Source organism: Egretta garzetta, unplaced genomic scaffold, assembly GCF_000687185.1.
Source record: "Egretta garzetta isolate BGI_Z169 unplaced genomic scaffold, ASM68718v1 scaffold30, whole genome shotgun sequence".
NCBI classification, from domain to species: Eukaryota; Metazoa; Chordata; class Aves; order Pelecaniformes; family Ardeidae; genus Egretta; species Egretta garzetta.
Window position 1 is genome coordinate 3737914 of NW_009258383.1, and position 27169 is coordinate 3765082.

The following is a 27169-nucleotide window of genomic DNA, read 5'->3' on the forward strand; positions in this document are numbered from 1 at the left end:
TCCGGGTCATTGATAAAGATATTAAACAGAACTGGGCCCAAAACTGAGCCCTGGGCAACACCGCTTGTTACTTGCTGCCAACTGGATATAACTCCATTCACCAAATAATAATATAATAATAATAATAATAATAATAATAATAATAATAATAATAATAATAATAATAATAATAATAATAATAATAATAATAATAATGCTTTATTGCCAGGGCCCTGCTGGGAAACAGATCAGGGACTGATATGGTTTAAAATACCTAAATATTTTTATTTTTTAAAAACTAGCTTGAGTGCATAACTTGGTTCCCAGCCCACATCCCTCCAGCAGCTGCACCAGTGCAGATGAAGGGGCAGTGTGGTACAGCAGCAGGAGCAAGGCACCAGCGAAGAAATGGGAGCACACAAGGAAGAGAAGGGCCAAGAACTTCTTAAACTGATGGCCACCAGGTGGAAGAGCTGAAGAGGAAAATCTGGGGTTTGTGCATGGATTGATGGAGAGCAATTAGTTCTTTCTTTCAGGAACACAAGAACCTGGAGCTGCCTATATAATGAATGAACTGCTAAATTCCAGAGGACGTATAACTCATAGTCAGATATTTCTGACTTAGAGGAGAGACTAGGAAAGATATTTTGGATTCATTTTTAGCAAGTCTTGCTCAGAATGAGGGAATAAGGTGACCTTTTTTCCCCAGGAATTTTCCAGAGCTTCTAGTGAGGAATAATTTCTGTTTGTCCAATAAAAATAGTATTTTATACAGATTTTCTTAGAATTACTTTCTTTTAATGGTGATAATTGTCTATGAGGTTGTACTACATGCTAATGAAAAGCATAACCTTCCATCCAGCAATGTGGATTTATGTCATTTCGTCTTTCTAGGAAATAAGGATGAATCATATGTATGTGTATAGATATGCACACATTATGTGACATGAAACTACCGAGCAACTCTTTGTCTGCCTAGGAGTTCCACAGAGTTCCTTTGTGTCCATCCTGAACAATAAATCCTATTTAGATTTTGACAGTCGGCACCGGTTTCCCACAAAAATCTTGTTGTTTTCACCTCTGAAGTGAAAATTTAAAGCATGCTAAAAATCACCTTGAGTGACATCTTTGGTCTGTTATTTTCTTGGACTCTGCAAAAACAGTGCAAATCTATGCTTAATTCCAGAAAAAAAAATTTCTTTCTAAAATAATTTTAATCTGTTTATGAAACAGGTTCAGCTCTCATATTTTGCACGAATTCCAAACTGAAACGGATGCATTTTATTTTATAGTGAGAGGATGTTCCTTTTAGTTTCCTTTTCCTAAAAAATACAACACTACTGCATTGTTTAGAGCAATGTTGCTGGAGATTGACAGCTGACTTTACATAGGGGAATTAATTTTTTATAAGCCCGTCTGTCATGATATTACTGGAACGAGGCAGTAGATATCAGCCTGCCTTTATCACATTTGCAGGTTGTTTCCATTAGCTCTCTGTTTCCTTTAACCTGAGGATCATCTTCCTTTTAAGGAGGCAATTTGTTCATTTTATCAGGTGATGGTCTAGTGTGTATGTGGCCTACTTAAGAACAAGGTCTAATTAAAGAAGAAAAAGGAATCACATGAGTTCAAAAATAAGAGCGCTACAGTAAATACAAGTTAATATAGCTAGGAAGGAAAACTTTGAATTACACGGGGGAAGAAGTCGTCTGATCTTTCTAGTCAAGGCAGTCTCCTCCACTCAATCATGCAACGTGGAAACGTGGAAAGAGGAATGGACATGTAAGTCAACTCATAGGTCAGAACTCAATTAACTTCGAGCCTCGAGCAGATGGATGTGTGCTGTGGTGCACACCAGGATTTTAACGGGGCACATGGTGGGGTTACAGGGACCCCGACATTCGTCCAGACATGGATCACTTGAACGGGCGAAGGGAAGAAAGCAGAGCCCAGTGGACCTCAGGCTGGGACCACACCATGACTCTCTATTCTGCTATGCGCATAGTCCGGGGTGGAAAACTAGCAGCTTGAGATATGGCCCTGCTAACAAAAATCAATATTGGACACTGTCTGGAAGCCGCAATAAATCATGAATTGCTGAGTGACCTACAGAAGGCTAAGGGAGACTTTCACATCTCAGCCTTCCTCACTGCAACCAGGCTTCAGAGAACGTGGAAATTTTACAGGACTCTGCTCATTTGGTTAATAGGGAATTGGCTGAGTGGCTTCCTGGTCTACTCCCTTCCTTCCTCTGCTTCTTCCAGCTTGCCTCAGGCTGGTAGTTAAAAGCTCTGTGAAAACACAGAGGTTGGGTCAGGCTATGGGTATCGGAAAAAAATAGGTAGGGAGGGAGAAGAGGCTAGCTCAAGGGTTTGAAGACTATTTTGGCAGCTGTAAATGTTGTGCAGGAGACTATGGGAGTGACCACACTGCCACAGGCATCTCCAATAGTCCAACCAAAATGAAACACTGTAAAACAGTGTTTTATGAAACACTATAAAACAGGCAAACCAGGACTGCCTGTACTACCACTGCATGAAGTAAGAGGAACCTAAAAAAAGTGTTTGTGTCCAAAGTGCAGGTTATGGGATAGGTGATTAGTTGAACTTCTCAACTTTAGTCTGAGTATATTTAAGAATTCTGCAGACGGCAGAAAATTTGCCGTGTAATTGGGCAAAATGCCAGATTTGTTATAAAACCTTATGGTGGTAGATGAGTTTCTCAGTGTTTGCTCTGCTATTTAAAAGAAGGAAAAAAACCTTTCTGTCTTATGTTTGTGACACTGGGAGTAAAAAAGCCTGCATTTATTCTCTGGTCCACTCCAAGGAGCTTACAAAATTAATAATCAATAAACAGAATAATGTCTTTTTAAAGTAATGTCTTACAAATAAATATAGCTTTTAAATAATGTAGTCATTTATCTGGTAAAGCATGCAAGTTACTTCAATCATCAGCTAGATGTGAGAAGATCAAAATAAATCCCGAATATGGAATCTAGACTCTGCTGCACATCAACTAAAGAAGCTTTTTTGACACCTGGTCTCAAGTCTGCTATTTCTGTGGGCTGAATTTATACCTCTGATATCAACTTTCTCCTATCACAGGTTGTCACGTAAGTGAGTGAAGGACTGGGTGTCTCATCTCACAGTCTACTTTGCGTAGAGTAATGCGTCAGGCTTTTCATTTTTTGACATGCAGCGATAGTAGTTGCTTTCTGGGTTGGCTTTTTCCTCCTTTGACATGACTGAGTCAGTCTCCTGGGACCAAAAGCTCAGCCGTAGCCTGCAGGAATGAGGCATCCTCAGTCAATTCTTTAGGCTTTGCAGAGCCTGGCTCCGTGCACAGTCAAGGGGAGGAAGTGGCAGACAACGTGTCACCGGCACATAGTTCATAAAATGAAGGAAGTAGCATGTTTTCCCATTTCTCCCATGCTTCAAAAATAGGAATCCTTTGTCCTGCCCGATGCATGTATAAATAACCTCGTTATCTGTGCTTTGCACAAATTGATGTAGACAGCTAAAGATATAAGATTATTTATTTTTCCCCAAGGTTCAATTGATGTTATATAGTCAAAGGAAAACATACTTTCAGGTGTCAACTAATAACATTGCCAAGAATTTGCATTTGTAAAACAGACTAGAGCAAAAGTACTCAGTAGAGAATGTGAAAAGAAAAAATATGCACGTGGAAGGCATTGCCGAAGGAGAAAATCAGGGGACTTGGTAAAATGCAAGAGGGCCTGTGCAAGTATTGACACTGGAAACATCAATGTTTTTGTGATGGGAATATCAGACACTGGAAGAGAATAGGCTCACCCATCGCAGTATGCCCTGCAAGCTGGTGGAAGAATTCAGCAATCTGTGTGGACTTCTACCTATAAGGTAATTCTGAAAACACCACCATACAGATGTCCTTTGAGAGACAGGAGCCTGCAGTAAGCACCATTGAGAAGATGACCTTGAGGTGCCCAGATCTCTTCAAGGTTCAGTGAGATGCAGACAGACACTGGATTTTAAAATTCACAATTTTGTTTTTGAAACTTGACAAAGTTTATGATTTTTTTTTTTTATTGAGCCCAATTTGTATCCATCTGGAAACCAGTAAGCTCTTCATCTTGTTATCATGACCTCAAGTTGCACAAGGGCAGGTTTAGGTTGGACATCGGGAAAAATTTCTTAAATGAAAGGGTTGTCAGGCTCTGGAATGGGCTGCCCAGGGAAGTGATGGAGTCCCCATCCCTGGAGGTATTTAAAAGCCATGTAGACGAGGTGCTTAGGGCCATGGTTTAGTGGTGGGATGGCAGTGTTATGTTAGTGGTTGGACTTGATGATCTTAAAGGTCTTTTCCAACCTAAACAATTCTATGATTCTATGATTCTATGATCTGGATATAAACTAGAGTTTATGCAGCTACAGCAGGCAGGAAAGAGAGTTTACTTTAGTGGCATGATTCTTTCTGCTCTGAAACAGGGTATGTTTGTGATATATTTTACTGTTTAAAGGTAAATAGTATGAGCATTTGGAACATTTTCCCTTTTTTTCTTTTTTTTTAAGTGGTTCATTTTACCGTGGTTAGAACTTACTTTCTTTCATGGAAATAGTTATCTCTGTGTTAGAAATTTTGCTAAGCTTTCTACCCTCCTACAAAGAGACTCTTCTGTGGCATATTTGTTGCAATACCCTGTTGGTTTCCAGTGTTTACACGTCTGTTGTGTCTTTACTTTAAGGGACATCTTGGGAACAAAAAGGAACTGGGGCTGGGTTCTTACTGTGCATGACTGCATTTGAAGTAGTGCAGATTTTTCCCAAATATATCCAGTGCTCACGGGGTTAACAGCACCTCTCAGCGCTGAGCCAGAGCCTGAGCCATTGCAGGCTTTATTTCAGGGTGTGTGCTGAAATAGTTTGAAGCGGTTTTTACTAGAGCTCTCAGGGCAGAGTGTTTGTTCTGCTGCTGCTGCTTTCATTTATTTGGAAGAAATAGACATTAAGAGAGAGAGAGAGATCTAAAGAAAGAAGTTCACAGATGCAAAAATATTCAAGCTCTAAAACTATTCTGTAGATAAGAAATATTATAAGCAATGCTCAAGACCCAGTTGGGATCTAACACAGAGTATTAAGATCTATAGTCTAACACAGAGACAAAGCAGACAGTCTCAGAAACTACTGTGTAAAAAAAAATCATGTAAAAAAGAACTAATTCCCACCTTTTCAGTTTAAAGCAGCTGTTCATCTTCCTTTTAAATATTTTCAGCTTTCTCTAAGGTCTATGACGACACTGTATTCACAGACATGCTTATTCTTCTAAATGTCAGGATGCTTATTATAATAGGTTCGGAGCTGGAGGTTGTAATGGGAATAAAATGATTTCTTATGCCAAAGCATAAGTAGTATTTAGTTGAATAAACACCAGCCGCAACCACTTCAGTAAATACATCATAGGCATACACGCATACATGCTTATACAAATTATTTAGTCAACCAAATAAAAATACCTGGGTTTTATTCATGTTGAGAAACACCGTGGCAATAGCAGGTTTCATTCACTGGGGCAGTCTGCTTATCTTACATGGTTATAAAAATTAAAGCTGAGAGGATATGTGTGGGCACCACTCTGCCTTGGCAAGGCATGGCAGGCCTCCATCTACCTGTTTTCTTTCCAGAAAAGCTTTAAAAGAGTTAAGTCCTAGGTTTCTATAGCTGTGTTAATGTAAAATCATCCCATATCAACTGCCAGTGAAAAGAATAAAGATAAATGCTGGGGTTTCATGCACTTCAGACCGTGGGCAGGTGGGAAGGGTCTGCCCCGGTGCCAGGGACCTTGTGCCTTTGCCAGCCAGCCCTCACCAGAAACAAAGCTCACACGAGGTTTTCAGCAGCTGTCATTAAACTCTGATCAGCTGTAGCTGGCGCTGGCACCAGTGCTAGAGAAGAGACATTTGAAATCTCTGCAAACAGCCATAATTCAACCAGAGGAGACCTGCTGGCATCTTGTTCCCAAAGGCGCTAGGGGCCTGCTTGTGCACCCCTGCATAGGGATCCTCTGAGAACAGGGTTTTTCTGAGACAGTTTTTACAACTGAAAACAGAAAAAAAAATAATCTAATTTCTACACTTTTTCATCTGCTACATTTTTTTAGGGAATGCTCTCTATATAACTTCCTGGGGCACCAGAATTTTTGTTCAGTGTCGTTGGCTATACGCAGCCGGATTACAGCTACGTCCAAACTTGAACAGGAGAGTTCATGCAATGTTATCAATGAACTGCCGTGCTACCTGGGGGAGTGGAACACTTCAGTGACCAAGTCAGATATGGCGGTGGCAGTGAAAAAAGAAGAACAAACAGGAGATAACCTCTGGGGAAGAAGAAAGATGCAAAATAGTTGGCATTGTTTATTCCAAATTTATCTATTTGCTGTTTGCAACACTTCCTGAATGCAGTTTTTCCTTATGTCTTTGCAATTGCTGATGGGTGGTGACTCAATTTAGTCAAGTGAAGGGTAGTTCTTGTAGTAACAGATGAGTGCTTACCAAAGAAAAAAAAAAATACATTTCATGAAGATTTCCTCTTCCAAGGAACAAGCTGGGCTGCCAACACCCTATGCATTTAAAGACAGCAGAGAAATAAACAACCCTTTACTTGAAGAGTGTCAAGGGATAGAAAAGGGGGCTGGAGGAAGAAGAGAAAGGGTAACTGACCCACACACCATTCAAGGGGAAAATTGCCTGTCTTTACCATGGGGGAGATGGGGTTTCACATGTGACAGGGAGGTCAGTTCTGCAAGGGAGGTGGTGTTGCCCATAAAGCTGCTGCTGCTAAAACCATCGTGCCACCCCTTCCCCCTTCATCAGCCCTTCTGAGAGTGAGGCTCATGTCATACACATTCCTCTGTACAGTCAGCATATTTGCTCTGTGTTCCCTTTGTCGTACTTACGTCTGCAAAAAACAAACATCTATTGTTGCTTTCTTGTTTCCTGATATTCATAGAAAAAACAACATGGGACATCTCAGACAGCACAATGATACCTTGGACTGCCTGGGGCACAACTCCCTCCATCCTGGGGCCTGGAGGGTCTAAAAGTGTCCCTGGTTGGCTTGGTTTTCACTGTGTTTGATCAGGACTTTTTTAAAAATCTACAAAAAGCAATCTGAGTGAAAATGATCTTGTCCCAATAGAGTTCCTGGTTCTGAGATGAAGGAATGAATCTGAGCAGATGATGACCGATAGCAATGCACTTCAAATGGCCAATGCAAGAGCCTCCAGACTGGGAGGAAACATGCCCACAGACAAGAATCCCAAGAGGAAAAAGTAGTTCAGGAAAGATGGCAAATCCCATACGAAGCAATGTCAAGGACACAACACTATTCTGTCATCCTGCAGAATAAAAATAGGAAAATGCCATAGTGGCTAATCAGGCTGAATAAGGCATATCTGAAGAACCAGAAAATCAGAGAGAAATAAAAAGCAGAAACAGTGCTAGTAACTATAGATATCTATAGCTGATTGCCACAAGCAGAGGGGTAAAATTAATTGCAAAGAGAAAGGAGCAAAAATTCCAACTAAAACCAACATTGACTAAATGCATAAGTTAAGTAACACATTACATTTTCACCCATATATCTCTTAGGAGAAAGGGAGAGAAAATAATCATCAGGAACAGGATTAAACTGTTTCGGACCCATTTGGTGTAGCTTTCACAAAAATTTTAATAGCAATTGTTGTTTGAACAGCTAATGAATATTGAGGAGGCAAGTCCACATCAGGAGAGAGAAAGAGTAGATTAAGACTGTTTTGGTGAATGGACTATCTTCAGACTGAAAGCACAAGGTGAACATACCCTTGATTCCTTAGAGAACTGGTCAAACTGTATGTGCTTGAATAATTACAATTTTTAACAAAAAAAAATGCATTTACAAAAAATAGCTACGTTTCAGAAGACTGGAGAAGAACAAATATTATAAAGAGAAAGAATCTTTTTTTAAAGTGGAAGAAATTGTGATCTAGAGAATTACAGCTTAGGCAGCTTAGTTTTGGTACCCAGAAAAACTCTAGAAGAAATTGCATTCAAAGAACAGTAGGAATTATTTGAAATTTAGAAAATATAAACCTAAAAAATAAGAAAATTAGATTAATTTGGTATAGCAATGAGACAGCTAAATGAGGACATAATTGAACAACATGAAAAGAGTTTGGGGTGGTTTTCTAGGTAGCCTGTGAGGGTAGAGCAAGACAAAAAAACGGTTTAAATAGAAGCAGAGAAGACACATTTTAGATTTTAGGACAAAGTTGCAAATTATAAATACGTCTACGTAGTATCATTTGCAAAATAGGCTGTAGAATCTGCAGTTGCCAAGTCCCTGAGGAAGACAACCAGCTGCTTTTTCCTACGTAATTTTAATTTCACACCTCCCAGCAGTAAAGTTTGCTGTATGAGCAAGTCCCTGCAGACTGCCTGTGCAAGGCCAGCTTTGATGGGTTGCATCTGCCTGGAAATAGATGTTTCATAGAGAATCTCTCTTAGATTAGAGCTGGCAAGACTGAGAGTTGTACAAACGCCCATTGGGAATGGTCTGGGCAGAGGTGAGGCTGCGAGGGCTCCTGCATCTGCTCAGGGACATAGCCCTTGCCTGTCCCACATCAGAAGGGCAGTATGGCCTGGCACCTGTATAGCACTGCTGTGTAAGTCTTGAGCTTAGGTAAACTCCCAAGGATAGTTTTTGTACAACAGAGTATCTCTTTTTTTGTCCCGAAACATTTCTATGAAAATATACAGAAGTGTTGCAAGGTTCATCTGCATTGCTAGAAATGAGACTGACCCCAAGGTTAGGCAAATCAATACATCATTTAAAAAACATTAAAGAGTTACAGTTTCTGTTAGGTAAATATTCCTACCATGTACAGAATATACAGGGTAACAGGTTTACTTTGACCTAGATAAAAGAGGTAAGAGAGGTGCAAGCATAAAGTAATAGCTAAGCCTTGCCTGTGGATTTACATTTAATTAAACAGCAGAACTCCTCCAAAGGATGCCGAAGCAGTGCAAGAGGTGAGCAGCATCACACACACGCATACACACACACACACACATATATATATATACATATAGTGATCAGGCCCGTGCCAGCCTTGGCTGTCTGGAGAATGTGTCATTTGTGCACGTACACACGGGCTTTATTGGAACACCAGGCAAACTTGCACCTGGTAGATGGCCCCATAAATGTGGGTAGTGGGAGGGAAGGGATATCTCCCAACACAGCACATATGATTGGAAGGGACCAGGTCTTTGCCTCCTCAGAAAACCACATCTTAAAATCTCTTTTATATAAAAAGACTGAAGTCCCTCTTAAAACTAATAAAGACTTCTTGCTCCCTTTTTTTCCTGGGCAGTTCTTCCAAAACGTCAGTGTTCTCATGATCCACACCACTTTTGAAATTCTATCCTAAACTGGCCACTATTTGTTTTTTCCATTTTTCTTGTGCCAGCATTGTTGTTCAATTATCATGGCCAGGGAGGAGCCACATCCCGTCTTGGGCTTTGCTTTGCTCTTCATCTGAGGAAGGCGTGTGTCCGTCATGCTTTCAGAGCTATGCGTGGCGTGATGATCCCCATGCTAATGCCTGAAGGAGCTGCCTTGACAAAATGGGACTGATGCAGCCATGCCACTGACTTGAAGAGTCCTGCTAAGCAGTAGAGTGAGGATGGTACTTCTGGGGTCATTCAGTTCTTCCTGGAGGATATCATGAGGTAAATAACAAATTAAGACTGAGTTTGGGCTGTGGTTATTCTGGGCTTCCCTCAGACACTGGGGCAAGGGGAGCCAGCAGCAGTCCCTGTGCTGTGGCTGAAATCCAGGAGACGACTCATTGGCAGGAAGTTGATCCAATATGCACATCCAGAGCAGTAGCTCTGTAATTCCTGGGAAAGAGGCAGCATGGCTCCCTGTCAGTGGTTGGCCATCATTATTGACAAAGACAAATTAGGACAGAGAAAAAAAATGCAGTTCTGCCTCTAACTCTGCTTCATAGTCCCTCATGAACATCCAGGGAGAAATCAGCATGGAAGAGGTGCTGAGTTCCCGTGACCCGTGGCCTTATCCCGTGGATAGGGCTTGTCTGTCTCACACTATCTGTATCGTTACAAGGTCCAGGCAGAATCAGTCCCTGGCTACACAATTTTCCATGAAATAATAAGGTCAGTCTGTCAGTTACATCTCACTGATGACCCTGATGAAACTCAGATTTTCTCCTCATCTCTACCGCTTGCCAGCAGCAATTTTTACATTTCCAAAATGTTCACACTTGGCTGCTAAAAATGCATTCCTAAATCTAGATATAGATGCCTGAATTAATACAGGCTCAGACACGGAGCTCCCTCTTCTTTAGAGAGGGCTGCAGTCAGCTGATGTCTGAGAAAACCAGGCCACTTTTACTTACCAGTGACCCTCACGTAGACCAGCCTGATTTCTCTGAATGCATTGCCCTATAGATCGACGCCCATTGCTAATGCAGCAAAAATATTATTCAAAAGACACAGGATAAATGTTACAGATCCTGGATTTTTAAAACCTCTCTCCAAACCGAAACTTAACCTTTAGCTTAAAAAAGTGACTATGTGTATTTGAACTAAGAGTACCTAATCATATTTTCCTTATAGGCTGTTTAAAAGGAGAGCACATCTGTGAGCTTGTTCTTTTCCTTTAGCGCTTAGGGAAAGTATAACACAACATATATTCAAGGAGAGAAAAAACACAGCAAGCTTTGCAGAGAAAATAAACTCAGCAAGCTTTGCAGAGCCATCACATTTTTTCTGGTCTATGGATTTGGCTATTTATTTTTGGTGATGTCTTATCTAGGTGACAGAAGACACAAATGACAAACAGCAAAGAGTGCAGAGACTGGCAACTGTGTGCACAAAATATGATGAGGTTTGTACAACCAGCTTTGGCTGATTTCTCAAACTGTTATTCAAGAACTCCTGCATGACTCCAGCAACAGGGAGAGTGCATTCAGATCATCTCCAGGGACTGAGGACCAGGACCGCAAGTTCTTACTGCTTGTTCTTACCCTTTCTGTGTGCTTCCAGTTCCTCGTGAATGAGAAGGGAATACAATAAATTTTAAGTTGATTGTACATTAAACTGAGTTAAAATTGTGAAATGCAGTTTGTAGAGTGGCAGTTGAAGAATGAATTGCCACAGTTAAGTGCCATAATATTCCAAGGAAGTATTTAGATATTTGGATAACTACTTGATGAGTCAATGCAAGTACCTATCTGTATTTCAGTCATTGGCCTGCCTTGCTTGGATGCAAATACAGTCTGAGCTGGACTCTAGCCCACAAGGTTGGATGTTGGCCAAGCACTGGATCCTGATGGGAAGCAAAACTTAAAATCATTCCATCCTTTAACAAATAAAGATGTAAAGGCAAAAACTCTGTAAGGTAACTAAGTCAAGCTTCTTCCCCAATGTGTCTGGCGTCACCCCCTGACAGGAACTGTATGTTTTGTAGGCAAAGGGCTGCTAAAGGGAATATTCTTGTGCACTACATGCTTTAGTCATTCTCAGGCTCTCAGAGCACTGTAGACACAGCCAACAGTTGCTTAATGCTGCACTCGGTCTGAGTCTCCATGTTCAACATAGAATACCTCCTTGTGTATACATTATTTCTAGAGACTTTTAGACTGGTGCCAGCACAGATAACAGTTTGAGTGGCTTTAATGTTTTCAGATTCTGGTCCTTTAAGTCAGTTGCAGTGTGAAATGCAAATGCACACTGGGTTCACTGTTTGATCCCTATTTGCATATCTGGCAGGGTGCTCAAGGACTGTGGTCCAACAACAGTAGTATTCTCGGGCTTTGTCCCAGAGCTGTTCAGCAACACCGAGTAGGTGGTGACACTACATTTCTAACATTCAATCCATGTTAGCAGTGAACAGTGAGACCCACACAAATACCCCAGAAAAGCAAAGCAGAATAACTTGTTTTTAAAGCAGTGCGGCCAGCAGGTTGAAGGAGGTGATTCTTCCTCTCTACTCTGCTCTGGTGAGACCCCACCTGGAGCACTGCATCCAAGCTCTGGAATCCACAGTACAGGAAAGACATGGACCTGTTGGAATGGGTCCAGAGGAGGGCCACAAAAATGATCGGAGGGAGAGGGCTGGAGCACCTCTCCTGTGAAGAAAGGCTGAGAGAGTTGGGGTTATTCAGACTGGAGAAGAGAAGGCTTCAGGGAGACCTTACTGCAGCCTTTCAATACTCAAAGGGGGCTTGTAAGAAAGATAGGGACAGACTTTTTAGTAAGGCCTGTTGTGATAGGACAAAGGGCAATGGTTTCAAACTGAAACACTGGAACAGGTTGCCCAGAGAGGTGGCTGATGCCCTATCCCTGGAAACATTCAAGGTCAGGTTGGTCTGGGCTCTGAGCAACCTGATCTAGTTGAAGATGTCCCTGCTCATGGCAGGGGTGTTGGACTAGAGGACCTTTAAAGGTCCCTTCCAACCCATACTATTCAACGATTCTATGATAATAACTAGGCCTAGAAAGAAGAGCATAGAAGTGAGATCTGTTTTCATCTGAAGGGTAGACCACATTAATCATAAATTTCTTCTCAGTATGATCTTCCTCATCTACAAAAGGTTCTCCCCAATAAGATTTAACTTAAAATGTAGGGGTTCAGTCTCTAGCAGGAATCAGAGGTGATTTCTCTAGATTATATTTGGGGTGTGATGAGCAGATGTCTTTCCTGTATTTTTGTGCACCTAATAATATAAGGGCACATCCCACATAGCAAACTCCAGTGAGGATGGAAGCAGTCTTCTGTAGCGAACTTTGTTGGCACGGAGGCTTTCCTAAAGGATGAAGAAACTGAGGCCAGACCTCTCACTGTCATTGGAGCAGAACAACAAAAAAATTAATCTCTTTTGAGATCTGTAGCACTATATCCAGCATCAGAAACCAAGACCCTTTTTGGCTTTATACTGGTCGCAGCATTGGTCAGGACATGACTAACATTGTGAGTTTATACCACATGTAAATCATGGGTTCTCAAACAACTTCTTGTCTACTAGGTCTCCATATGCAAGCTCATTGAATCTTGACCTTCACCCTCTTTGCATGAAACAGAAACTTTACTGCACGGGTGGGAACCATGGTACACCCCAGGCAGCCCCCATCTGGAACAGTCAGGGGTGCTAGGCCATGCCCAGGTGTGTGGGCACAGTTTAAATACGTTGCTGTGGTTGAATGAAGTAGATCTTTCTCAGAATCCTTGACCCTGTTTGTTAAATAACATGGTATAGGCCTGGTCCGGTAAAATTACTTTCCCTTCATAGCAAACTGAAAAGACATTTATATATCTTCCCTGTCTTCTGCTGAAATCACTAATATACTGAAAACTTGATCACATGGATATCATGCACCCAGTGGAATAGTTCTGAATTTCTCATTTCCTTTCTGCTCCTGGTATAATTAAAAGAAAACATTTGATCTCCTTATAGACAACATTTGGACCTGGTTTTCTGATGTGGTTTGACTGAATTCTTGAAAACATTTTATCCTACTGTTGTACAGATGAAGAACTATCTAGGACAATTGTGGTGGGTTGACCATGGCTGGACACCAGGTGCCCACCAAAGCTGCTCTATCACTCCCTCTCCTCAGCTGGACAGGGGAGAAAAAAATATAACTAAAGGCTCAAGTCAAGATAAAGTCAGTTTAATAAAAAAGCAAAAGCAAAGGCCGCGTGTGGCAGCAAAAGGAAAACAAGATTTTATTCTCTACTTCCCATTAGCAGGTGATGTTCAGCCACTGGCCGAGAAGTAGGGCTTCAGTACACATAGTTGTTGCTCTGGAAGACAAAATGTCATAAAAGACAAATGCCCCCCCTCCTCTTCCTTTTCCCTTAGTTTTTATATCTGAGCTGACATCATGTGGTATGGAATATCCCTTTGGTTGGTTTGGGTCAGGTGTCTTGGCTACATCCCCTCCCAAGATCTTGCCCCCTTTCAACCCACTGGGCGGGGTAGGGGGGAATGTTGGAGACACAGCCTTGATGCTGTTCAAGCACTGCTCAGCAGTAGCCAAAACATTGGTGTGTTATCAACCCCTGTCTACATACCAATAGAAAGCACAGCACTATGCAACTTGACCCAATACAGCAATCTTTCAAGTTAACAACATAATCCTCCGGGTTTGCAGCAGGAAGTGACTTTTCTACAGCTGAAATGGCATGCAAAACATATGTGTAGAGAAAAAACAATGTGCTGTCAGTCATCTGCTAAGCAGAGAGACCCACAGACCTGTGGGCCTGGATAATACTGTGCACAGAATGAAAACTAAGTTTTGATGTGGGGATGAAGAACAGGTTATATTTTATTTATGCATTCTCAGGTGCTGACTGATAACTGCTAAGCTTAAGTGCATAAATACCAGAGGCACTGGGAAGAGAGTCTAAAACATCCCTGCGACATTGCCAGCTCTGTGTTTCCACCCAGTCATCAAACTCATGATTGCCTCCTGCCACACAAGCCAACGCATTCTTCCAAATCTCTCCAGGCAGCTGCAGCACTTCACGGGGAGCTGACTGACCATGATGTGCAGGCACGCTGCCAACGTGTGGTCCACCCAGCCAGCAGCAGCTCCCATTGGTACAGCTAGTAAATACCAGGATATGCCTCTGGATTGGTCCAAATATTTTTTTCTTCATGAAAGTTTTTTTTTTTTTTTCATAATGCAGTTATGCCATCATGTAAAAGAATTGTATTATGTTACTCTGGGTCCTCTATGTATCATCCAGGCTTGTCCTTCAACAGATCTACTATACTGTTAGCAGGTTTAACTGCATCTAAGGAGGTGAATGAATCTTCCTGATCACCCCTTGAGGTCTAGCCTTGTCATGGCTTTTTTGTTAGATGACAGAATTGCTCCAGCTTTACATTTTCTTTAAGGTCAAAAGGTTGTTTTTCTTTTCAGAGTGCTTTTGCCAGGGAGCCTGTCACTCTCCACTCACGAATCTTTTGTTCTGTATCTATGAAAGAATGTCAACAGCCAAACCAAATCCAGACAGCTTAGCTCATTAAAAGAACCTTTCCCAAAGAGTTGGTAGGACTGTTGATGTAGTTCAAGCTGATGGTGTAAAATACTCATGCAGTCCAGTTCTCTCTCTCCTAACTTAATATGAACTGGTGGTTCCTTATAGTCCCCAGTTAATGGAGAAGACTCCAAGCAGCTGCCAAGCATAAATGCTGTGTTGGTGTCGGCACTATAAACAGTTAGAAGTGATATTTCGGAAGGTCTGGCATGGGAAGAATCACGGGAAGGAGAAGAATCACCAAAAGATGCCCTGAGGGGGGCAGAGCAATAATGAATCATCATAACAATGCTGCAATTTCTTTCTCTCCTTGCCTGCTTTCCCACGCAGAAGGAGCAAGTTCAGCACTCACGGCTCCCAGGACTGCTGTATTTTGTAGCAGCAGCATTTTCCCCCAACACTGGATTTTTCATTCTCGAAGGCGACATCCCACTTATTGCCACCCGACTGGTTTAAATGATGAGTCTCTTCTAACTCTGGCCCCTTCTCTGAAAACCTAAAATGTTGCCATGAGAGAAGCAGTGATAACACCATTATATCTGATAGTCAAAACTCAAGTTAAGGATATAACCCATGTTCTGGACCTCGGCTGTTCCGACCAACTGTGTCATATCACTCGCTTCATGAACTTATTTTTGTTTTATTTTGTTTTATTTTGAAACTATTAAGGCTTCTCAACCTATCGTTGACCTACCATTTCCCAGCAGGAGGCTGTTAAGAGTTGCATTTATGCAATGCAAAGCAATCTTTTAATCTCTAGTCTGTCATCTTAGCTTTTGCTTGGTTTGCTGCAGCATCCAAACAAGCTGAGGTTAAAGAACTATTTTGTCTGATTTTGAAAATGTGCTGCAAAACATAAAGGCTTGATTTCCAAAAAGGCTGGAATTCAGAACCTTCTACAAATTGAGTGCTCTTAAAATATCCTGCTTTTTCTTACTCAAAAGTCTTGAAGTGTGTTTCTTCACCTAATACTCTTGCATTGGTTATAATTTCATTTGTAGTATTTTTCTCAGGTTTTCTGAATATCTGCAAAGCCTGCATTCTGTGATACAGTCCCTTTACTATAACAGGCTTCATGGCTCAAGTTGCTCTGTTGGCGGTTCTTGCCCTGTAGGGCCTGTTTGCCTACACTACTGGTGCTGGCTCACAACCCTCTGCTTGCAAGTCCAAGGAAACAGCATTGATCCTGCACTCCAACAAACCCTTGTAAATGAGTTCAGGAGCGGTACCACGGGTCCTTGCTCACACAGACAGGAGCTTGCTCTCTTCCAAGGTCCATAAAGCAGCATCCTCTGCTCCAGAAGGCGAGAGGCATGGTACTCAACCCAGCTGGCCAACCTTCCCAGCAGTCTGTTGGTAACACATGCAGTAGGTGAACATCTTTTCCTCTAAGCAGAGAGGATACGGCATGGACAGTGTGTCAGTGCCCCAAAAGGGTGAAACAGTGATCAGGACTCGCAACAATATCCTCTGAGTTCAAAGGTTTAGAGCTTTTTGTTTCTTTCTTTTTTTTCTGTTAAAGAGAAAGCTGAGCATGGTCTTCCATCATTTCTGTCTTGGATCACTTGGTGAAATTCTTCCCCATTTTATGGGGTTAAAGCAGGGGAGTAGCTTTCCCTGCTCTTGGGTTATGGAAGTGCAGTACGGATCTGGAAGGTGAGCGCTGCCCAGGGGAGAAATAGCTTCCAAGGCTTTGCTGGCTGGTGCAGGTACACCAACAGCCTCCCATCTGAACTCTGCAGCTCTCCTCCTCACGCTTGCTTTCAGAGGTTGCCTGAAGGTTTACTTCTGCCTCATTTAATCTCATTTAATGCTGAAAATCATTTATCTCCATTTAACATAATTCACAGTCTCTGACAGTGGTAATAGAGACTCAACTGGCTAATTTTTGTATAAAATTCCCAGTTTAGGTTTTATTTTACTTGTATCAGTTCAAATCTTTTTAAGGAACCTGAAGGGAATTCCCACTGAAATGCCCTTCTGAAAGAGAAAATGCCATTTTTTAAAGATAAACTTTCCATTTTTTTAAGTTTTCAAACATCCTACATAACTCAGTATTAACTATTTAGACATATGATGTTAAAGTGATACTGAAGTAGGAGTTAAAATGAAACTATGCAATAAAGGTAATGTCAGAAAGCATTTTGATATTTGCAGAATTAAAGGGAAAAAATAAAAACAAACTTCTGAAATTTCCTCTGAGAAAATGCATTAAAATATGATCATCTTCACTCTTCACCCTATTGTGAATAATGTCAGAATCCTCTGGGTCAGCTTTGCAGTAGCAGCTCCCACTCCCTCTCCTCTTCTTCCTTTGCCAGTTGTTTCTTTCCCCCTCTTGGGTTCCTCAACAGAACAGATATTTCTCTTATCTCAGCTAGCCGTTCCCCACATCTAAATACAAAATTCCCCCTCATAACTCCCCTGATCGCTGGTTCCTTGTAGCATGTGTGCTCTCCAAATAATCATTCTTGCTGACCTTAGCAAACCATGCTCTTCTTCTGGCTTCTTTGGGTGCTCTCCAGGTGATTAGACTGATAAATATGCTTCTGCAAAACAACGGGGCTTGTACCAAAGCTCCTTCCTGTACTCTTCTTCCTATGCTCTGTATTGCTATAATAGCCAACCAGTCTGTAAAATGTTAAGTCATTCCCTACTTTTTCAAACCATGAAGTTTATTTGGTTTTGTAAAAGAGAAAGAAACAAATTTTTTGCACCTGCTCTGTTGCTATTAACAATTTCTTTCCTTTTCTTTTGCGAAGTGCTTCAATTTCATATTAATGTTTTCCTCTTATTCATTCCTTACACTGTTAGGACATCATCAAGCAACACACTGGACACCCTCTACATTTAACTCAGTTTGCTGGAAGCACCTTTTCAGAAGACCTAAAAAACTGAAGTAGAAAAGTGATCCCAGATCTAGTAACTGTAAGAAAGAACTGCCTAAGGATGCATTGCCGTTTGCTCCCAAATGAGAATGAATTCAATATTCAACATTACTGTGACTGGTTTTGTTTGCTAAGACTCTGGAGTGCCTGGGAGCTCCTGCCAGAGCAGGGCCCTGCTGTGGAGGCACTGTACAAGCAAAGGGCAAAGAAAAAAACAGAACCCCGAAAGCCAAGTCACACAATAAACGACTTGCAATCTGCATAGATATAATTGCTGGAGTAACAACACTCATTGTTTTGTCTGATTTTGTCAAAATAAAAGGCAAGCTGATAGAGAGGCCCTGTGCCAGAGAGGCATAGTCTGTCATAGTACTGGGCATGAACTCATTAGACAAAATATCTGGCTCCTCATAGTCCAGCCTGAACTGTGAAATCCAACAATTTCTGTTTGTATTTTTGCAATTGCTATCAAGATGACATTCCAAAAAAAAAAAAAAAAAGTAACCCATCACAAAAAAAAAAAAAACCAAACAAAACCCTGCAAGAACATCAGTGCGATAGAAGGGCAGCACTGCTGTGGAAACAAACATAAGAGCGACGATAAAAAATAACTCTGCTTAGATGTGGACGTTGTCATTGGGAGACCATCCCCTTACAGGACAAATGTGATACCCATACAGCTACAACCGTTGGAGGCTGTGGTTTCCTATCTACCCAGCAGTAATAACAGCAGGAAATGAATGCCACTTATATTTGGCAGACAATATTAGAGGTTCCAGGTGAAGTACAATGCCAAATATGTAAACAGCTTGGTCGGGTTTGGTGTGGATTGCCACTTACTTCATTGAGACCCAGAGCTAGAAGTGGGTGCTAGGAGCTTTCTTGTCCAGCAAAAGAAAGAAGTTCCTCTCCAGTTAGAGTTAGAGGAAGTTTTCAGCAGAAACAGCATCTTAACCTTTTTTTACCCTGGTTTTTTTACCTGTTTGTATAAGAGAGGACGCTCTACTCAATTTTTTCTTGTGAAAAAGAAAAGTTGAGAAGGGTTTTCTGTCTATTAGTGGCTGAGTGCAAGTTTTCTTGAAGGAGCAAACTTCACAAAAGCTTTGCATCCGTGTGTTAACTCTCATTAGATGTTTGAGGCTGTCCAGTTGATAGACAAAAATCTAGCAAGCCATTTCCTCTTCCATTTCTGTCTCTTCAATCTTTGACAAATGTCCCAGCTGGAGTAAAAACAAAATAGCATAAATGTGTATAAAACAAACATGGCAATGGCAGGGGATTATTGAGAATCCTACACACTCCCCGTGTCAGGCAACTTGTGGTGCTTAAGGTATGGAGCAAAACAGAGCAGGATTTGGAGGTGCAAAAAAGTCACTATGCCTATGATTAGCAAGATATTTCAACTTCTGACACTCCTCAGCTTCTGTGATAAGCACTGAAACACCTTTTGTCTATCAAATTCACAACCATTTTACATACATTCATGATCATTTGCTTTTCAGACTAAATGTGGGAATCAATCAGTATTTTAATGTAGATCTATCATCACTGGGGATTTTATTCATGTTGTGTTCAGTTAATCATTTCTTCAGGAAAACTGATGTAGTTTAGAAGAAGATACCTGGAGCTTATTTGGGCAGGTGTAGTGGTCAGCTTTCCTAGAATCATGAAGAAATAAAGTAAAAAACTAAACCCGGACTGGGTAGACTATGTCCGTCCACTGACTTCAGTAGGAACAACACTTCATCCATGACTTTATTTCTGTAGCAATAATTGCATTCATTCCTTTACTAAGCTTTATTTTAAAAGTCATCTGAGAAAAAAATTTAACCAGGACATTATTTGTGCTATTTTTATGGAGATACTTGGCAATGAACTCATCATGGCAGTATTTTGTTTGCCAGAATTCTTTTCTTAGGCATTTTATAATTTCTCTGCCTAGCTCAAAGATGATTTGTCCAGGGAATACAGCTGGGACTTCAGCATATTTTAAGAAATCACTGAGAAAGCAGCATTTACGTGCAATCAAATTATTTTATCCCACAAAACCAAGAATGTTTTTTTTTACAAAGATATTGTGTTCAACAGTTAAATGAAGTATCTCCATACAGGGATCTGCACTCATCTAACCTCACTCTCTTCTGAACTGATCCGTTCAAACCTCCTCCACTTCTCACAGCAGGCAGAGGCACAGCCTAAGGGAGAGTTTGCTGTGACAGAGGAAGGTAATTGAAATCCCAACACAAGATGATGCTTTATTTTCCATGGGACAGGGAATTGGTCTAGCAATTGGTTTGGACGTATTGTTGCAAAAAACAGGTCTTTAAAGCCTGATAAGGAGTCCTCAAGTTAGCCTAGGTGTCCTTACCGCTGGGAACTGATTAGCTGAACAACTTCCTTGGCTATTTCTCTGCATTGTGCAATGTTTAGTTAGAACGGATAAAACAGGCTTGCTCAGCAGCTGCAATTATTTAACCTGCAGGATTTATTGTGTTTGAAAGCTGAAGTCAGTCAGATGATACTCTCTGGAGGGAACATGCAGTTACTTAGATATACATGTGAAATATTCAGGGTGAAGTAACTTGTTTGGCATGGGGCCATTGCATCCCTGTTATTTAGTCCTTGATCTGCAACTGCACTTGGTTTCATAGACACTTCTAGGGATTATTTTATTTGATTAGCAATACAGGATAAAACCCAAAAATGTTAAAAAGAGGCTGGTGCTGAAAACAGTCTGGTGCTGAAGGTGTTCGCTGCAGAAGCACGTCTGAAACATGTAAGCAGTGTGACAGGCCCTACTGGCAGAGTATGCTGGTGTAACAGCACTGGCTTCAGAGGAGGAGTAGAGTGGAGAACCAGCCAAGGAAATTATTGTTAAGGGCAAGATTAAAGCACGGGTACAAGAAACTTTTTGTATTTGTCAGTGGCTGCTCTATAGCTGTCTGCATTCAAAATTCAGGTCCTCAGTTTTTCACCTAACATTGGAGATCCTAAATTCTGTAGATACCAGCCATGAAGATCATTCAGCCATGGTCGGAACCAACATCTCACTCATAACCACCCTGGTGAGATTTACCAAGTTGTCATTCTTCCGTATCTCATAATCACCTAGACACTGACATTCTTAGAGCACATACGTGAGAAAAGTTTTGCACACGCAGGGCCCATGGGAGAGGAACTAGATGCTAGACTCTGGCTGTAAACCTGCATTTTCTGGAGCAGCAGAGATTCAGATGGCAGATACTTAAATTTTTCACACAAAATGTTCCTTGAAACAGGTTTCTAGAATCAGGTTCTATCTTTTTTGTATATTCCACTGGAATACAGTTATGTTTAATAATATCTTTCTCTTTCGATGAATACTGAATTATGGAATAATTTCAACAGGAAAGATTGGGAGAAACTCAGCTACAAATAGGTTATATGGTGAGGCTAAAGTATTTATGAAGAATGTGTGGATTCATAATCTCTTAACAGAGGAAGGAACTGACTGGGAGTCTACATATCTAGGTAAGGGCTGTAAATATTAGGCTGATGGATGAAACAATAGAAGTAATGTTATTTAGCACAGACTTCCCTCCAAGGAAGGGTTCAGGGTGGAGACTCCTAACTGGAATGATAGGCCAGTACTCTGAAGCCCACCGGCCCACTTGCAGCCCGCTTTTTACTGGCAACCTTAAATATTAGCTTTGGTGGATCACATTTGCTGGCAGTTAACCTTTCCTATCTACAATTTAGGGGCCTTAAGAATGTCATTGAAGGTTATGGGTTTCTACATTTGGACTGTGATGAGACTGAATAAGTATGCTTGAATTTACTTTCTCTTTTGTTTGGTGAATCGTCTTTTAACTAATAATGAGGATTTTGAACACAGCTGAGCCTTTTCTGTATACTTCAAAGCTTCTGCTGGCACCCAGACAAGCACACATCACGGTATCTGCCCCCCGTCAAGAGGTTGGGACATACGGACTCCCCCAACAGCAACAGAGTGCTCCATCACTTACTTGGCCAGTGGTTGTAATGTGTTTGTGTCATCTCTCTAGAAACTATCTAAATCAGCTTCTAAGTGTTCCCAAATTCTTTTGCCTGGAGAGCATAAATCTGCCAGTGGCTCTGAAAGGCAAGCCTCGATGAGAGGCTGTATGTCAGCCTGCAACGGGGCCCTTCAGCCAGAAATATTTCTTGTTTGTTTGTCTAAAGGCTTTATGTGAGGTTTTTGCAGATTGAAATAATGTTTTCTACCAGTTCAGGTAGAAAATCCTTTTAAATGTTTACCTGTTCAGTACAACAAAGAGATCTGGGGTTAAATGCTACAGATAAAAAGGAGATTGAACTAACCTGCACAGGGGTGCAGCTAATACCTCTAAGTAAATGCCATGTTCATAGGACTCTGGGTGAAACAGCATTAACCAGAAGATTGTAATTTCTCTCGTGTCTTCCCAGTCATTCACTGTTCCTTCCTCACCTGATATTGTCCCTGTCTTCTTGTTCTTGCTTTTAGCGACTATAGCTAGGCAGAGGCTTTTCATTGTACAGGTGTACCCTCAGCAGAATTTCTGCAGGTGGGCTATTTACAGGTAAAATTAGATAAAAGAATAACTTTAGCCTGTCTTACTGAAGCATTTCCCTCCCTTTCCTTGTGATTCAACTGAAAGAAGCGTGCAAGAAGTTGAAGTGAAGAAGGAGCAAGGAACGTCCTGTAACCTGTAGATCCTTGGGGTATTTCTTGAGGTACTAAGTGCAGTTACCCAGAAAATCAACAGTTCATGGAACAAAGAAAATGTAGTTTACATGTGGGAAAAGACTCAAACAGAAGCTTGGGTACTATTCCAAATATTTAAGCCATCCAATTTGGGAGAGATCAAAATGGTTTAAAACTGTTCCTTGCCTTATTAAACAGTTCCTTGTGTTATTAAGCCACTGAGTCACTAATTTCCTTGTCAGAAGGAAAGCAGTGCCTATGTAAAAGCCAGCAATGAACTCAGAAATTTTGCTGAAAGATAGACCAGTACTACTGTTTCACTGAGGGTATGGTACCAGTCTTCAGCTGACCCATCCAGCTGACCAGGGCCAATGTGTAGCGAGTAAGGATCTTCTCACAGCAATAACATGATAGCGGTTGACGGGAGATGTCACGAATACTTTGCTGTGATTGTTAAGCAACTTGTTGGATGCATACCTAACAGTGCTCTACCTTGCCAAATGATAGGCAAAATTATTCACCCACTATATGGCATTAACAGGTCATGATCAAGGCTTATCATAAATTTTCATGGACGTGAAACATTAATTTCTTCAGATTACCTGCGTATGAGCCAAATATCCCTCACGTGAAGAGAAGGATTTCATTTTTCTGTACAAAAATAACCTCAAAGGCTCTGGGAGCTCTGAAGATAAACTCCCTGGTATTTATAATAGGCTGTAGATGAGTAGATGAGGAAAAAATTCTGCCTTGGTGGAATTTGAATCTTGGCTTTTTGAGGCCCCTTTTCAAGCTGCTGTGCCTCAGGACCCACCAAATGTGGGCTTCAGTCGCACGGCACACATGCCTGTGTGCAAGGAGGGAGCCTGGGGGCATGTAGGGAAGGTGTCTTCTCACCAGATTTTGGAGAACGCAAAGTAGGATTGGGATGGGGACACACACTGTGGCAGCTGGGGCCAGTGCTCACTGCGCTTGTTTGGGAAGCAGCACATCTCATGGAGGTCCTGCTCTGGAGAAGAAGAGAACAGCCCAGCACAGCACTTCTGGAAGGTTTCCAAGTCCCTGCATGCTGACAGGGAGGCAAAACACAAGAAGCTGTGTGTATATCATGGGAAACTGGACAGCTAAATACTTCTGAGGTTCTTGCTGTATTGTAATATGCAGTTTGGGACTCACAGAAAAGTGGCTTTCCTGGAAGATGACAGAATTTGTGCTTTGCAGTAGTTCAGCATTTATCAAGAATCATCTCTGATTGTAATGAGCAACGAGATAAATCTGCTTTTTAAATGATTTTCCAATTGAGTTCAATTTTGTATTTTTAGAAACTTCTCAGTCAAGCTTATCGAGCACAATTTCCCTTTCTGTTTTCCATTAATTAGTGAAATGGTATCTCATTTCATTGTGGAATATGTCATCTCTTTGTGGCATTGGAACCAGAACGGCATAAAATGAGGAATTATATCAGGGGCAAGGTAAGGAAGGTCTGCTCCATAGTGGAAATTATGATTGTGTGGTTGTCCCACAGTGCCATGTGACCGGCCTGTCCAAATCCAGCCCAGCATGATCCAAACCTTGTTTCTAATAACACATTAAGGTGATCACTTCCTCAGCCCAGGCTGCTGCCAAACCCCAGCAGAACAAAAACAGTACAAGGGCTGAGCTTCACGGCACTGTGACAGCAGGACCTGGGAAACCTAACGGAAATCTGTTTCTAAAAGTGAACTTATCCTCCTTCTGAGTCATAAAAATTGGTTTCTCAAAAACATTAATGACAAAGAATGACTTTACAGAAGGAGAAGTTGCATTTTGGAGACCGCACATTACATCTTTTTGAGTCATACAATCAAAAGAAAAAAAGAAAATGGGCAGTCCTCAGGATAATTCAAAGGACTCTTTGAACTTGGAAAGAAACCCTTGTTACAATACCAAAAGAATTATTTTAGCATTTTTCCTGGTTGTTATTTTTTTAAGAACATTTCCTGGTTTGATTGGCATTGCTAACTGGTTTCCCTTTTTTATGAAACATGTGTGGGAAAAGTTGTTAAGTAGTGTCTATCAGTAGTAAAAGCCAGTAAATAATGAGGTGAGTTACGTGAGGTACAACAGTGAAAAGCAAGAATTTAGGGGAAGCAAACTAATGGAGCGAAGCTAGTATGATTTTCTGAAAGATGTTGTCATCATATATGGTTGCGGTAGGGCATGCCTGAAATTAAAACTGCTGAAGCAAATGGAAAAGTCAAATTAGCTAAGAAGGTTTTAAAGCCAAATCCTATGGTATGAAGTTAGTCTTTACTCAACTGAAATTCCCAAGAAATGAATAAGTTGTTCATCTAAGTAAAAAAAAAAAAAAAAAAAATAGCCTTGCGCAAAATAAGGATTTCAGTAGGAAGAATTTCGGTAGGAATATTGCCTGGAAAAAGGCTGGAGGGTTAGACTTTTGGATAATAAGAACATGGTGGCATGCTTCTGGGTTAGTTTTATGGAACATGATAAAATAGCAGGCTATAAAACCAGAGGTGCATAATAAAAGCAAACTGCAAACATTCTATGAAGCAATCTTCCTATTTTAACTTTGGGGGAAAATGTGACTTAGGAAGTGAAGGAACGGTCTGTGTTTCTTCCCAATACTTCTAACTAGCCAGCATTTTATGTAGTAAACTAAGTGGATGGCCTCTTTCATGCTTCAGTATATTAATAACCCTTAGTATAAAAAAATAAATGCTCGCTCCTATGATTACGGCTTTACAGGAATAGCCTACTACCTATATCCAGTTTTCTGGGCCCACTTTTGTGATTAGAAAAAGGAATCCAAGTGAGCTCGCTATACTTATATATTTCTCCATATAACTTGTGTTCTATACATCTGTCTTTTGAATGACAAAACTTTAGGGATCAGGACTTTTGCAAAACATTGAATGCATTGCTAATTTAAGTAAAAAAAGAATAGTCTTGTGCAAAATAAGGAACTGCTGAGCAGATTTAACTTTGGAAAAAATGTATGGCTATTTCTGCAGCTTGTAAAAATTGGTAGGATTTTATGTTTTGAAACATTTTTGAGGTACGGGAATAGGTCAATGATATATGAAGAGACTCCCATCTGTGTCTGCCTATGTCAAATACTGCTGCAGCATGTGCTCTTTCCATTATACCAGATTCCAAACCTATGTGTTTAAAGGAAAAGGATCCAAATATTCAATGTAGAGCAGAAAAAACGCATGTAAGGAGACTAAATATAAAATAAAATTGCATTAACATAGAAGCTGGAAATAGAAAACACTTGGCTAAATAAACTAAGAGTATGTCCAACTTGTTCTCTGCAGACAGATGAAGTTTGCCTTGCTTCTGCAGTGATCCGGCTGGACCTGACTGCATTAGTATTGACACCAATAGCCTATCTGAGAGGCTGATTTTCTTGGCATTAGGTCTCAGAATTATCCAAAATGAAGTTTGTCTTCTACCACAGCCTTTCTGTGCTGTTTTAGGCAAATCAGTTAGCTCTTCTATGATCTGAATTGGAAATAATTTTCATTAACTTTGTGAAAGCTACATGTTTAACTGTCCTTCAGGAGATGGCTCATCTTTTCTGCTCTGCAAAATGACCATGAAAGGACCTCCCTTGTTCACAGGGGAAGATAAGTAGAATGAACAACACATTCCCTCTAGGCTTAGCCATGTGCTGGGCATGGAGATGTCTCCAAGTTCTCCTGTTGATAGGATTTCTTAGCTCATGTGCAATGTCAACCAAATGCAGCTTTACTACATTTTCAAAGTCAGTTCAACCCAGCAGCAGCCTTGGTGCTTTCATGCAAGGCTGAGACGGGGCTGGTAACCGCCGACTCCAGGCTGAAAGCCCTAGGGGCTCAATGCAGAGACAGATGAGCTGGCTCCACCGGAATTTGTGTGCCTGCAGAAGCTGAGACACTTCCGTTATGTTCACTTACCCACTCAGCCTCAGCCCCAATGCCCCAGATAAAAGGAACCCTTCTGTAGATTAAACATGCCTAATAACTGCACTAATGGTGGACATATAAGCACCCTGAAAGGACTCCTAGTCCTTGTAGATCTTCAAATGTTGTAACACTGGGTTTTGCGCATATTTCTTCATGGTATCCTCAGTCAAATGATCATAATATATTTTCATTTGCTGGCTTTCAATATTTCTCACTGATATACGATATCATAGATATTGATCTAAAGGTATATGCAAACAGGGTGTACATGAAACCTCTGACAAGACTTTGTCACATTGTTACAAAAGGAACAACCTTTCTGTTGAGAAGTATCAGTCTGAGTGAGACTGACTGTTCAGTGAGAACATACTTCTCCCTGCACTTCACAGGGGAGAAAAGAACAAAGCATTTTGCTTCCTTGCATTCAATACCTTTTGGTTGGACTTGATTACTTCTGTACTTCTTTTAGTAAAAATGATACATCTGAAAGGCAATTCAATCTTACAAAACTAGTCTTTCATTAAAAACCTGGTATATCTACTTTTTTGGTTTTGTTCCAGCCCA